The sequence below is a fragment of the Pinus tabuliformis genome, chromosome 3_2 (assembly GCF_031772625.1).
Source record: "Pinus tabuliformis cultivar Carrire ecotype Pingquan chromosome 3_2, CPIR1, whole genome shotgun sequence".
NCBI classification, from domain to species: domain Eukaryota; kingdom Viridiplantae; phylum Streptophyta; class Pinopsida; order Pinales; family Pinaceae; genus Pinus; species Pinus tabuliformis.
The window spans coordinates 561032777-561049571 of NC_142302.1; positions in this window are offsets into that span (position 1 = coordinate 561032777).

Genomic DNA, 16795 nt, shown 5'->3' on the forward strand with positions numbered 1-16795 from the left:
ACCGACAACCACATAGAAGTATGGTCCTCCTTCAAAAATTATGTCCTTGTCCTCTAGGTTCATGAATACTACAGTGAAAAAAACCTTGGATCCAAGATGTATCGTTAACTCTCCTTTTGGTTTCCAGTTGTTTTTTATCCAAGCGTACAATGTTCTCTCTATCAACTAGATGCCCATAAACTTGCGGATGATCACATAGGTTGTCATATGATCCATATGCTCTAGCAGAGCTGGATCATTTAGGATTACCCGCGGTTTAATGTTGGACTTTGGTTTGCAGGGCCCCATCTTAGCTCTATTCTCAGATCCCTGACCGTTGTCTTCTATTTTCTCCTCCTGTCGGACCTCCTCGTGGGTCCCTTCCTTTTCATGTGGTTTGCTACCTTCTGCCTTATGGATGTCAGAGATTTTTGTCTTGTGCTCCATGGAACTTTGTGGCTTGTTTCTATTCTCTGCTCTGCCTATGTTTCAAACCACATTACTGTATGAGGGAGTGGAGCTCCCTCCTCCTTGCCCTTCCATGGTTACCAGCTTGATTCTATCGCTTCCAGTGCCAAACGCTAGTATTCCCCTGCCTCCTTTATCCCACCTAACTCCAATCCCATTTACCTCCTATTATTGCACACAATTATTTACACATGTAATTCAATTTATGTTATTAACTATCTTAATTGAACACAACAATGTTAATGATACAAATTTGTAGCAGGATGCATTATTTTAATAAGTTAAAATCATGGTTGTTAGTTCATAAGATTCGTTATTCAATTTCTAAGGTTACTTCACTTAGTGATCATAAGTATTTGATTATTAGTTAAAGAATATGGGATAAGTCATTGAGAATAATACATGCTAGTAAATTTGGGAAAATTTTCTAATCTTGTGTATTTTTACATGAGGTCTACCAAGGGATGTTACAAGATTATTAGCAGAGCATATCCCCAAGGGCATCAAGGAGAATCAACCCAGTGACCTCCTATTAGTGAGGTGCGTTTAACGATAGGAACTTGACTAATTGAGCTAACCCTCGAGACATATAAAGTAAGAAATTTATAACTTAACATCCAATTTTAATAAAATTAAAAATATATATTAAATTTTTATATTTTATTTTGTAAGCTTAGGTGGGACCTTCTCATTTTCGAGTTTTTTACATGTCCGTTATTCACCCCATTTCCAGGGAGGGTAGCACAAGAATCGAACCCAAGATCTCCGGTTCGGTGAGACTTCATTTCCACGGCCATTGCCACTTGAGCTACCCCATGCGGACATATATTAAATTTTTATATTACTCTAATTTAAAATATAAAATATTTTTTAATTATAACGCTTATAATTATGATATTGTTAACCTATATATAATTTAGTAAAATAACCATATAACATTATCAATGCAGTCATATAAATTAAATGGTTGGTAAGAACTTATATGTGTCAAACCATAAAAAGGATCAAAACACTTACTCTATGATACATCTCACATTGCCTAGATTAAAAAAATCATAAAAAAATAACTAAATAGTCCCTATCCTATCCTATTAATCGAAGTTGGTTTCCCCCATTGAAAGTACAACTATGTTTAGATATATGATGTATAAGAAAAAAATTTACAACATGGAATCCAAGAGGCTCCCAAAAATTGCTTCTAACTTTAGTGAAAACCCCCACCTTCACCTTAAGTGCAAGTGGTATAAGGATCCCTAGTCTCGGCTGAACCATTGGAGAATTCATGGGAAGAAAGGATAGTGTCAAATATATTATTACCTATAATTTTAAGGACAAGCTATGGGATGAAAATGAACTGGAGGATAAAAGGAAGCTTAGATACTATAAGGAGGTGATCAACCCCACCCTTGATAATGAAAATGAACTGGAGGGTAAAAGGAAGCTCAGATACTATAAGGAGGTGATCAACCCCACCCTTGATAACCATAATTATCTCTCTATGTTGATCAACACTAAGAAAAAGATGAACATCGCTAGGATAATAAATAATTCTCATGAGCTTCGAAGTAAATTCAGGAGATTTTCTACTCCCAAGGCTCCTTAGGATGATATAATCTATTAGATTTGCGATACTAAGGAGGTGGAAGATGAAAAGCACTTCCTTTTAGACTGTTCAACTTTTACTCATATTCACTCTCAATTCACTAACATCTGCCACACTTCCAATCTTCTTGACTTATTAAGCCAACCAAACTATAGTGATCTTAGAACCCTTCCTTATCTTCTTTTTTATCATAGAAACAAGATTTTGAAGAATCATAATTAAATTCTTTTTCTTTTCTTGAGTTTTTATAGACAAAATTGGTCTTCATGGACATTAACCACCACCACCATCATCATCATCATCATCTATAATTATAAAAACAATTAATATAAGAGTTAAATATATATACACAGACATTGAGGATTGCTACATCTACATCTACAAACATGATCTGGGAAGATGCACCTGATGGGATCACATCTTCTTGGCTTACCAGTAGATCCTAACCCCAAAAGAACATGACATCGAGGATCGGGACATCTGCATAGATCTAGTTGATGGGATCACATCTCGTTGGCTCATTAGCATATCGTAACCGCAAGAGTAAAAGGAAAATCGACCATGTAACCTCTCATTAACAAGATGTCGTAACAATTAGAACTAACCCTTGGGGTTCTTGATCTATAAGTATTACTATGAATATTTCAACATATTCTGTTAAGGTTACCGTTCACCTAATAATTACTTATAACTAAATTAAAATTGTAAAAATCCTACTTTGGAATACACAATAATCCAATTTTTCATTCATAACATCATCTTTCATTTTAAAATTTAAAATAGAATATCTAAGTATACAACAAATTTTTTAATTTATATATTTATTTTTACTATATACCTTATAAATTCATACAATAATTTTCTTCAAATATTATAAAACATAATTTTTATATAAATGTATCTTAATTATTATATTTTTTAAAATTTAAACTAAAATATGAAATAAATATATATTTATTTTTATATTTCTCTTATTTAAAATATATACAAAGGAATTGTATTTTTATTTTTATTTCGTTTCTACACATAAAAATATCCACTAATTATATACATACACACACTTTAACATAAAATTTTAAGTTACAATATATTTATTTATATATTTCTATAAGTACATTTAATCTATAACGATTAAAGTTAAAATAAACTATTAAATAAATATACATTTATTTTTATATTTCTCTCATTTAAAATATAATAAAAAGGAATTGCATTTTAATTTTTATTTCGTTTCTGCACATAAAAATATCCGCTAATTATATACATACACACATTTTAACATAAAATTTTAAGTTACAATATATTTATTTATATATTTCTATAAGCGCATTTAATATCTAATGATTAAAGTCATGTAATTGGCGTGCAATGTAGTATAAATAGTACATAGCGCTCTATAATCAAGGTGAAAAAGTGAGAAAAAAAACATTTAGTAAGGTTAAAACAATACAGGAAACCACTTCTTCGTTTTATATATATATACACCAGTATTTACACATTATGGTGTAAAGGAATGCATATGGAGAGATGATGATATATATACACATTAGTATTTGCATATTATGGTGTAAAGGAATGCATACACATTATGATGCAAAGGAATGCTTATGGAGGGATTATATATAGATATATGTAAGACAAATATTATTATCATCTCTCGCTGCTCGTAAACAAAAAGCTGGTTCATTGCCATCACGAAGGCTACAATATATAGATATATATACATTAGTATTTGCACATTATGGTACAAAGGAATGCCGATAAAAGGTTGATAGCTTTAAATGGAAGATTTTTATAATGTCGGTTTAACTTTTTAGTGTTAATTTATAGTATTTCATAATAAAAATGATTACATCTCTATAATGTTAGCACATACAATTTTACAATATTAATTTATAAAATTTAATAATAAAAATACATTTACTCATAAAATCTCACAATAAAATTAAATCTATACAATATGAGCTGAGCTCATAGAACCTCACAATAAAAAAGCTTTAGGCTTATATATCCCCAGCCAACTCAACATGCCCCTTTCCTATTAAACATGAGCTTGGTAACCTAATTGTGGAGAAACACTGAGTTAACTCGCTGGAGTGAATTGAAGAAAATGGATGGCAATCTCCTTCCGCCAGCTCGTATGAACTGGACTAATACTGGGAACGAGAAGGCAAATGAGGGGACCATGTCAGGAATTATGCTTTCGTACATGATAATGATGGGACCATGTCAGGAATTATGCTTTCGTACATGGTAATGATGAATGTAATCAATCACGAAAACCGCTAGATACCTTGTCGTAAAATGCAGAGTTGTTAGAGCTATACTTGAATTTGTCATAGTATTGATTACTGACAATAAAGACAACACTGAACACCCTATGGTAGAATATTAAATACGACTGCAAAGTGCATAGAAACTGTGACATCTGACCTGAAGTGATTGATGGAAACACGAGTATAAAGGGGTGCACATTTATGCTATTGTCTCCATCATCCCTTGTGGCCATAACTATAAAGATATATTAACTCTGGCTAGTATTGTTAGACCTGTATTTTAAGGAAAAGGTAATATTGTCAGATCTGCATTTTATTGAAATTTGCTCTAGAAATCAAAGATTCTGCTTGTGAGCAAGATGATTGTGGTGAGACTGATAGATGGTGGCCATGTATCGATGGGGCCACTACACTCTGTGATCTCAGAGGTCATATCACCCAAAATCCAATGTCAGGTCATGTGCTCATCCTCCGCCTAATCTGTCGTTAAGAAACGTGTGGGAACTAGATAGCCGTGATATTCGCTGCAGCAAGAGATGGTGATGATGATACATAGCACTGGCACCAAAAATGGAGCGGAAAGTACTGATCTGGGTTTAGATGGTGGATCTTGAACATGGTCCCAGTAGGCTCGGAGGAATCCTGAGGAGAGCCGGCCCCTCTCCGTGCAGTGGGCGGGCCAGACTTATCTTTTAGGTTGTTCACTGTATAAAGTTTAAACGTCAATAGAGGGCTACTGTTAGTTGAATCGCGGTGGTGAATGGGACTTGCAAAGTTCCAAAACATTTCATAAATTTTAACACAATGAAACAAGTGAAAGGAATACAATCACTTCAGTTAATGTGGACAACTGCACCATCGAATTTGACGTGTTAATTGCCTTTATTTATTCTTTTAAATGTGGTTCACTATATTAATATGGTATTAGCTAGGTTCATAAACAACATCTACTTATTATTCAATAGTTACCAATTTCTGATTCATGTGGTATTAGCTATATTCATTAACAACATTTACTTATTATTCAATAGTTACCTAATTCTGACCTAGTTCTGATTTAATAAGGAAAAAATGGGGAGTATTCATTTAATCATTACAAACAAATCACTTTTTCAAAAAAATTTAAAAAAATCTAAATTAACAATTTTAAGATTCAAAAACTCATACTCAAAAATTGTTTTCTATCACATTATCAAGGTTGCAAATAACATTAGATATTGATATTAGTAGAAGAAACCCATCCTCAATTGAGGTGAATGAAAAAGAAAGGAATGACAAGTCTCAAACCCTAGTTTGTAGTTGGTCAACCAATAAATAGTAGTTAATAAGATTGTTTCTTAATAATAAGTTATGAAATAATTTCCTAATAAAGAATAGATCAAAGGTGTTATGAAGTGATTTCCTACTAACTAGTTGAATAAAAAATAGATAAAGGCTCTTTTAAGTAAATCTAGTCTTATTACAAATAAACGATTGAATATTATCAAGAATACTTCCTTGCTTAGTAATGTTATAGGAAGAATATGTATTAAAATTTAAAAATGAAAAAAAAAATTAAATAGCTCTTTATTAAAATTTAAAGAGTGGAAAAAAATTGCTTTTATTGAGTTGAGAGGCTCATTCCAACCCAATATGAGGAGATGTGTAAGTTTATTCATATGTCTTTTCCTCTTTAAAATAAAAATTATGTTCTAAATAGAAAAATACTATGGGCTATAATAAAAAAAATGAATAGAAATAAAAAAATGTACGAGTAAGATGTTTAAATCTTATACTTTTCAAAAATATTTCAACTAAAGATAAATAAACTATTTGAAGATGTATGTTAACTAATTTATGTTTATATGAATTTCATACATATTTATATTTAGAAAAAAATTGTTAAAATAAAACATTTTAATGTTGTATATAAAAATATTCAATATGGGTTATTAATAAAATATCTTAATAAGAATTAATATTCACAAATAAAAATACATTAATAATAAAAAATTATTTTAATTTGTGTGATAAAATGTCTCGATGTACATGCGATGCAAAATATTTTAATGTAAATTAAGTATATATTATATATCATGTAAAAAAAATTGTATATATACCGAAAAAAATAAAGTTTTTTATTGTTTAAGTTTTAAACATTTTTTGGGAAACAAATTAATCAATTAATTAATTAGCAGTTTTGGCTTACTAATGCATGTGAGGAAGAAGTTTTGTGTAGGAAAATGGGTTTTGTATTTCCACATACATTTTTGTACCCTACATAGTAATCAATTACCTAGTGGATTGAGCAATTAAATTTTGGGGTCTGAAAAGTTTGGATTACGTATATATCTAGTATGAAACAAGGGTCAACGATTAGCTATCGCCACTTTTATGTCGACACGTGCTCATTTTTTTTGAGTTGATCGAATACCAAGTCCATTTGTGATTTCACATTTGTTAATTGAATAGTTATATTAAATGAAGTGTCTTTTTAAGGCATACAGGGAAGAAATGTTGTGCGGGAGAATGAAGGTTCAGAGCAAGGAACATAAAATTTCTTTAGAACATAGCATTTTCTCTAAAACATTGTGTAATATTCATTGGTTCATCAGGTTCCATAGCTAGTATTATTCTAGTAGATTGAAACAATGTGAAGAAGAGGAATATGTGAGGGAGAAACATTATTCACCCACATCCATATGTCCACATAGGCTCTCTCTCTGCACATCCCTTACTTGAGAAATGACTGTAATACTATTTTTACTTTGTAGGGCAAACGAGACTCTCTAGGTAGTTGGGTCAATAATCAAAGATATTTGTATAAAATATTTAGTTGAATTCCAAAAGATCTTGTCCGGGATGTGGAAGGTACATATGTCTCTTCCACTTTTGCACATGAGAACACATTTTCCCCTCCACACTTTTTGCGCACATTTCCATTTCACATAAAACTGCTTTTGAACATGATTATACAATATTTGTTTGGTTACGCTTTTTGTGAATATTGCATTTGTGCACATATTCCCTTTTCATACACTTTTTATACACATTACAAATCATCATTTTTCATGTTATTTGATAGACATATTTTTTCGCTCTGCCAAAACATTTTCATGAAATGTAAAATAAACAAAATCAACTTCTCACACCACAAATTAGTCCATATTGAAAAATTAATTAAGTCAAAATGTTGTGATTTATAAAACAAATTTAGCAATTACTTGATCTCCCCACATATCCACATGCCTTGATTCTTCTTCTCCACAACTAATAATGTTCTCAATTTATCGCTACCTCTTTTTACGGGGTTCACATTTTGTCATTATTCAAGAATGCTCCATTTTTGCAATCATTTTCACAATTTGTTATTATTTCTGCCTCAACACATGCTTCCTCTACATCTCCGAACTTCACACAATGAAATCCACCTTTGCACAACTTATTTCACACCTCTACACTTTCCATAATGAAATCCAAATTAACAAACCGCACTATGCACTTCTTCAAATTCTACTACTCGTGGTTCTGGTTCAATGGGTTAAACTTTTATGAATTATTTTGACATTTCATTGTTTATTAAATTTTCTATACAATAGTCAATGTTTCATTGTGCAAAGCTTACCTTGTGTGAAACTTTCATTTTGTAGAGTTTACAACGAAAGCTTTCATTGTGTGAAGCAAGCCTCCTTTGCACCTACACATTCTGCATTCTATACCAATAAGCCTATAATATCATTTGAGTTAAACCAATCTAAATTTGAGTTAAACCAATGCAGAGCGTAGAGGTGTGGACAAAGCGCCCTCTACCCAATAAAAGCTCCTCAAAATAGACTTCTTCAAAGTAAAACATAGATCAGTAAAGTACAAATTTGTAATACCCCTTAGTGAATAGTAAAAAAAAATAATTTACTTCTACTAAAATTAACTAGGTGAAATATGGGCTAATAGAAGGCATGATATAATGTTAGAAATGAATATTTTTAATTTAATTAAATTAAAAGGATTATTTATGGTCAACCAAGGAATTACAAGAAGGAGAAAAGTGCTAAATGAAGATTTCATATATTAGGCAGTTAATGGATAATTACTCCTCTCCCTAGAGATAAATATCTCAGTTGGGAAAAGAGAACTAAGAGGGTAGAGGAGGAACCTGAGGCAATCAAGAAAGAGTAGAAGAAAACTCATTACCTTAGATAGGATGATATTGAGGTAAGGTAGGACATTTCCCTACATTACTAGAAAGATATCGAATGTTATATACATTTAAAATATAAATCATGGATAACAAAAATCAATGTTATGGACTTAAGAAGATTATAGAAATGAACACTAACACCTTGTGGAAGTGAGTAGGAATGTACAAGGGAAATTGAAATGAACTATATAAATACCCTAAGGTAATATCTATCATTAGAAATTAGGAACAATTCTAACCCTCTTAACAAAAATCTATGTAGTAAGATAGGCTTGGTGCAGGCCCCTCTTGAACCTCCCACGAAGATAATAATTATATATGAAGAACATAAAAGAACTGCAACAATTAAACAAGTTAAACTTCCAGGCGCATCTCGTAAGTAACAAAGAATATATATATATATACACTAAAGTTAAAGATCAGAATCATCTGGTGTACAAAGTAAATCGTAACTGGTATACCTAAGTAACCATCAAAGGAATATAGTTTTGATTTATGCATTTACTTTTGATAACAATAAAAGAAATTATCATCATGACCCAGTAGCCCAAGACCAGTCCCTACATTACTAGAAAGATATCGAATATTATATACATTTAAAATATAAATCACGGATAACAAAATTCAATGTTATGGACTTAGGAAGATTACAGAAATGAACACTAACACCTTGTGGAAGTGAGTAGGAATGTACAAGGGAAACTGAAACAAACTATATAAATACCCTAGGGTAATATCTATCATTAGAAATTCCAACGTTCTACATGTAACATATGTTAGAAATCTGCTATTAGAAACAGCAAATGGCTGTTTCTAATCTTAAACTGCAAATGCTATTTCTACTTTTAACGTTATGCAGTTTCTAATCTTAATGTGACCCGATAGATCATTCTATAATTAAAGCATTAGATCTGTGATTAATCTTAAGCGTTGAATTGGTATATGATAGACGTACCAGATTAAAGTTAAATGATATATAAAGGATTGGGTCCTCTCTCTCCCTAAAAAAAAAAGAGTCGCATTCTTCTCCATCAAGAAGCGCATAAGGAAACAGGGCTAGAAAGAGAAACCGAATTCTGAGAAGAAGAGTAACCGTCAGGAGTCAGAAGAAAGAAGATGGCAGCCATTACATCTTCTGCTGTTAATCAAGGTATGACATCTTAAACAATAGATCATATTAAGTTCTGTTTGTGAAATATTCGGTATTGATGATCTTTGGGCTGTTAATTGGAATTTTTACATCTGGTATCAGAGCCACCAATCAATAACTGAATATTTCCTATGATTGCAATTGATATGTTCTGTACTTTACTCATGTGATTGAGCCTTCGGGAAATTGTGGGGGTTTCATGAAATGATCACGAAACAAATTCACCGCAAGCAAATTCTGCATAACGGAGTTGAAGAAGCAAGTGTTGCCAATATTCCTGAGTCCTTTGACTATGCGCCTATTGACCCCTGTTTGCATCCTTTCGTTGTTCTTCTTTCCTACGCATGCTTCAGAAAAAGGGCAACCATTGAATGATGAACAGGCCCGTCCAGGTCACCTAGAGATGCCATATAATGATGGATCCATAAGGCTTAATAAAATTTGGGATCCCTGTGATATAGAATTCCTGCATATATGAATCTCACAATTTATTTATTCACCATATCATTGTGTGTTCGCTGTGTATGTTGGAATGAATGTATTAAAATGTGGTGAATATAAGTTATTGAATCCTGGTAGATAGTCGAATTTGTGCACTGTAAGAAGACTAACAAAGCAATCATTTTTAGTACAGAGTTGAGTAGAACTCCTGTAGGAAAGTTACAGTTTCGATTGATGTTTGAAATTTGGGCATAAAAGTAATTGTTCTGTGACTGATTGTTTTGCATAAAGTATGTGTTATAAATCATTTATGCACATGAGATTTATGATTTTGTTAATCACCAAAGTGGTCAAAATCAGAATAATCATTTAGTGCATAAGTGACATAATGATTATTGATAGAAATTGCCAGTTATAATAATACCAATTAAAACTGGCGTCACTAATGATAGAACCTGAGAACTTACCCAAAGGAAAGTCTTGTTCTATATCTAGTTGACATGATGAGGTTTAATATATATTTTGATTAAATAAATATTGATCATCCAAAGATGTCAGTTCTATTTAATTGAACATATTTGTTACCTACTTATGTTTTGGTATTTAATTATGTTAAGTATAGGATAGTATCTACCCAAAGGAGTGCTATATTATACTATTATGTCTACATCTGAATCGCGTTAGTTATGAGCTTATAGTTATTTCATTTTTAATTTGCAGGAGTTCCCATGAATACACATGCTTCATCTGTTACATTGTTCAGTGGTGTTAATTTTTCTGAATGGAGAGAACAAGTCAATTTCCATTTAGGTGTTCAGGATCTTGACTTGGCACTCCTTGAGGATAAACCTGCTGCTCTTACAAAAGATAGTACTGAGGCAGAAAAATCACACCATAAAGCATGGGAACGCAGTAACAGATTGAGCCTTATGTTTATTAAGATGACTGTTGCTAACAACATCAAGTCAACAATTCCACAAACAAAAAGTGCTAAGGAATATATGCAGTCTGTGGAAGAGCGTTTTCGTTCAGCTGATAAGTCACTCGCTGGTACTCTTATGGCAGAACTCACGACCACGAAGTTTGATGGGTCGCGAACTATGCAAGAGCACATTATAGAGATGACTAATCTTGCAGCAAGGTTAAACTCCCTGGGACTTACAGTAGAGGATTCTTTTCTTGTCCAGTTCATCCTGAACTCGCTACCTTCTAAATATGGACCTTTTCAGATTAACTATAACACTATAAAGGATAAGTGGAATGTTAATGAATTGGCCAGTAGACTTGTTCAGGAAGAAGGACGTTTGAAAAATCAAGTGAATCACTCAGTAAGTTTTGTGAGTAATAAAGCTGGTAAAGAAAAGAAAGGAAAATCAAGTCATTTCAAGAAGAAAAAGGCACCTGCTAAGAATGGGCAGGATAAGGAAAAGAAGGAACTAAAGGATGTTCAATGTCATTTCTGTAAAAAGAAAGGACATTATCAAAGTGACTGTCCGAAAAGGAAAGCTTGGTTCGAAAAGAAAGGTAATTATCTATCTTTCGTATGTTTTAAATCAAATTTAGTTGAAGTTCCTATTAATACATGGTGGCTTGATACTGGTGCTACAACTCATGTTTCCAATAATATGCAGGGATTTCTTACGATCCGAACCATAAATCCAAATGAAGATCGTTTTCTCTTTATGGGAAACGGAATGAAATCTTCAATTGAAGGCATTGGGACTTATCGTCTAATTCTAGAAAGTGGATATGTATTAGACTTATACAGTACCCTCTATGTACCTTCATTATCTAGAAACCTTATTTCCGTAAGTAAGTTGGATATTTCTGGTTTTAGATGTATGATTGGATCTGGTTGTTTTGATTTATATAAGAATACTGATAATGTTGGTTCTGGTATTCTAATTGATGGATTATATAAATTGAAACTGAATGACACTTATGCGAATTCCTTGTTGAATGTAGTAAATAATGTTGGATGTAAACGTAGCATGTTGAATGAAAATTCTGCTTTCTTGTGGCATAAACGACTAGGTCATATATCCAAAGAAAGAATGATGAGATTAGTAAGTAATGAAATTTTGTCAAATTTGGACTTTAGTGATCTAGAATTATGTGTGGATTGTATTAAAGGTAAACAAACCAAACATAATAAGAAAGGAGCCACTAGAAGCAGCCAGCTTCTTGAAATAATACACACTGATATTTGCGGACCTATGGACACTTCAGCCTTTAATGGAGAAAAGTATTTCATCACTTTTATTGACGATTTTTCCCGTTATGGTTATGTCTATTTGCTTCATGAAAAATCTCAATCTGTGAATGTCCTTGAGACGTTTGTAAAGGAAGTTGAGAGGCAATTAGATAAAAAGGTGAAAATCATAAGGTCTGATAGAGGTGGTGAATATTATGGTAAATATAATGAGTCAGGCCAGTGTCCAGGTCCGTTTGCAAAATTCCTCGAAAGTCATGGCATATGTGCGCAATACACAATGCCAGGTACACCACAGCAAAATGGTGTAGCAGAAAGGCGCAATAGGACGTTAATAGATATGATTAGGAGTATGATGTCAGATTCTACACTACCTAAGAATTTGTGGTCGTATGCTCTCAAAACCGCTAATTATTTGTTGAATAGGGTTCCTAGTAAAGCTGTTCAAAAGACTCCTTTTGAGTTATGGACTAACAGGAAACCTAGCTTAAGACACCTGCATGTTTGGGGTTGTCCAGCGGAAGCGAGAATTTATAATCCACATGAAAAGAAATTAGATTCTTGAACGATCAGTGGGTATTTTTTAGGTTACCCTGAGAAATCTAAAGGGTATGTGTTTTACTGTCCTAATCATAGTCCAAGAATTGTAGAAACTGGTAATGCAAGATTCATTGAGAATGGTGAAGTCAGTGGGAGTACAAGAAGAGAAATAGTAGAAATAAAGGAAACAAGGGTAAATGTTACATTGCCTAGAATAGTTCCTCCATCTACTATTACTCCAAATGTTGTTCCAGCTGTTGTAGAACAGCATGATGATAATGAACAACATATAAATGAAGAAGTACTTCCTGAAGGAAATGACTTACATAATGCTGACATGCATGAACCACAACAAGTAGCATTAAGAAGACCTCAAAGAAATCGTAGGTCAGCTATTTCTAATGATTATGTGGTTTATATGCAAGAATCAGATTATGATATTGGAATCAATAAGGATCCAGTTTCGTTTTCACATGCTGTAGAAAGTAAAGAGTCAAAGGAATGGATTAATGCCATGAAAGAAGAACTGAAATCCATGCAACATAATGAAGTTTGGGATCTCGTTGAGTTACCACATGGCTGTAAAAGAGTCGGATGCAAATGGGTTTTTAAAACCAAACACGACTGTAGTGGTAATATCGAACGGTATAAAGCTAGACTTGTTGCTAAGGGTTACACTCAGAAAGATGGTGTTGATTACAAGGAGACATTTTCTCCTATTTCGAAAAAGGACTCACTAAGAATAATAATGGCATTAGTAGGTCATTATGATTTGGAGTTGCATCAAATGGATGTGAAAACAACCTTTCTGAATGGAGATCTTGATGAGGATGTTTATATGGATCAACCTGAGGGTTTTTCTGTAGAAGGTAAAGAACAATTGGTGTGTAAACTTAAGAAGTCAATATATGGGCTTAAACAAGCATCCCGACAATGGTATATTAAGTTCAATACCATTATTACATCTTTTGGATTTAAGGAAAATACGGTTGATCACTGTATATACCAAAAGATCAGTGGGAGCAAGTTTATTTATCTGGTCCTTTATGTTGATGACATCTTGCTTGCTGCAAATAATTTAAGTATATTGCATGAGACTAAGGAATTTCTCTCAACGAACTTTGAAATGAAAGATATGGGAGAGGCATCCTATGTGATTGGAATAGAAATATTCCGTGATCGATCACAAGGAATATTGGGATTGTCTCAGAAAGGATATGTCGAAAGGATTCTAGAGAGATTTGGAATGAGTAAGTGTTCACCTGGAACAGTTCCTGTACAAAAAGGTGATAAATTCAATCTCATGCAATGTCCTAAGAATGATGTTGAACGAAAGGAAATGGAATCAATTCCATATGCATCTGTTGTTGGTAGCCTAATGTATGCTCAAACCTGTACTAGACCGGATATCAGCTTTGCGGTTGGTATGTTAGGGAGGTATCAAAGTAATCCAGGAAGAGAACATTGGCAAGCTGCAAAGAAAGTTTTGAGGTACTTACAAGGCACGAAAGATTACATGCTCATGTATAGAAGACCCAATGAAGCGGAGGTGATTGGATATAGCGATTCAGATTTTGCTGGATGTATCGATACTAGAAAATCGACTTTTGGTTACCTGTTTATGTTTGCTCAAGGTGCCATATCATGGAAAAGTGTGAAACAGACTATCGTTGCTTCATCCACTATGGAGGCAGAATTTGTGGCATGTTTTGAAGCCACAATTCATGCATTATGGTTGCGGAACTTTATTTCAGGACTTGCGGTTGTCGACACCATTAGCAAGCCGCTGAAAATTTATTGTGATAGCTCTGCAGCAGTATTTTTCTCAAAGAACGACAAGTACTCTAAAGGTGCCAAACATATAGAACTGAAGTATCTTGTTGTGAAAGATGAGGTTCAGAAACAAAGAGTGTCAATCATGCACATCAGGACAGAACTTATGATTGCAGACCCTTTGACGAAAGGGTTACAACCAAGACAATTTAAGGAACATGTTCAAAGAATGGGTCTTGGTTGTATTAATAATAATTGATGTGTGACATTCTGAGCTCTTTTATGTGTTTCTGATATACAATTATGTGTCTCTTGTTTTAATGTAGTAGTACGTATTTTATGTAATTTTAAACAAGAAAGAGTCTTATAAAGATATTATGTTTAATCATTATGATATAAGACATTATGTGGACCATTATGCTGTTTTATATAAATTATGAGTATGAATTGATGGATTGCTGGTATTGTAGTATATGAAAGGGAATGCATTGAATTAATAGTGCACAATTGCCATAACTCTCAGCAATTTATCATAGTATGATGTTCAACACTTAATATTATGAATAGTCGGGTCAAGTGGGAGAATGTTAGAAATCTGCTATTAGAAACAACAAATGGTTGTTTCTAATCTTAAACTGCAAATGCTGTTTCTACTTTTAACGTTATGCAGTTTCTAATCTTAATGTGACCCGATAGATCATTCTATAATTAAAGCATTAGATTTGTGATTAATCTTAAGCATTGAATTGGTATATGATGGACGTACCAGATTAGAATTAAATGATATATAAAGGATTGGGTCCTCTCTCTCCCTAAAAAAAAAAAGAGTCGCATTCTTCTCCATCAAGAAGCGCATAAGGAAACAGGGCTAGAAAGAGAAACCGAATTCTGAGAAGAAGAGTAACCGTCAGGAGTCAGAAGAAAGAAGATGGCAGCCATTACATCTTCTGCTGTTAATCAAGGTATGACATCTTAAACAATAGATCATATTAAGTTCTGTTTGTGAAATATTCGGTATTGATGATCTTTGGGCTGTTAATTGGAATTTTTACAACATAAATTCTACAACCAAATATAAATATGTGCAAAAGAAACTAGTATTAAAGAAATGAGTATGATCGAATAAGGGAATTTTTTTTAGCCATAGTGACATACATTTCTCTCCCATAAACAATGAAACCGAAAAAGGAATAACATTCAACAACTTGTTTATCTAAAATATGACATCCGTAATACATACATATAGTTATATATGTATTTACACAATAACATGGGGACTTAAGAAAGAGAGAATTGATTATTGAATAATATAAACAAAAGCATAGGATTACAACAGGCAACCCTTTTGAGAATAATCGAGAATGTATTTAGTTTTTTTAGGGTTACAAACCTGTATCAAATAGATATGAAAAAATACTTTGGGGATTAAGACGCAAAATTTAAGTACCCAACTTAACAATATTAAACTATAAGAATTACATTGTATAACCCTAAGTAAGAACAAATATGGTTGTATGCTATTTTAATTAACACCAATCCTAAACTTGTGTATATACAAATTTAAATAATCCTAACCCTTAAGGGTTCGAGACTTAAACCTTTGAATGGCATGGAAAATTCCATGAACCCTAGATAAAATTTCAACTGTAAATTTTGGCCACATCTTCAAAGAGCAAAGGATAAGATGTTAATAGTAACTTGGGAGGATAAGCTATCAAATCCTTTGAAGAAAATTGCATAAGAAAGAAAAAGGGAGTCATAACTAACATATAAATAAAGGTGAAAGTTAGGATAGCAAGCTAAGTCTCAAAACAAAATGTTAGTAAATATAAATATGAATCGTTAAGAAAAAATAAACTGGAAATTTCTCACTCGTTCTGATCGCCCTCGAATCAGCGTCTCTGGGAAAAGACCTTGTTTAAGTTATAAGAAAACTTACTTGTAAGGGTTAAGAAAAAAAAGGTTGGAGCCATGAAATTAGCTATGGAAAAGACAATTTTATAGCAATATGCTTGCGAACCAAAGCATAGAAAGTAAGGTTGAAAGCCACGGCAGAGGCAAGCCTAACTCTCGGCATGCTGACTTCAAACCCCAAGTACTCTTGCAAGACCCTAGTAATTACAGCCCATGTCTAAAAAAATGTGTTGAGAATGAATTATTATAAACTATATAGAAC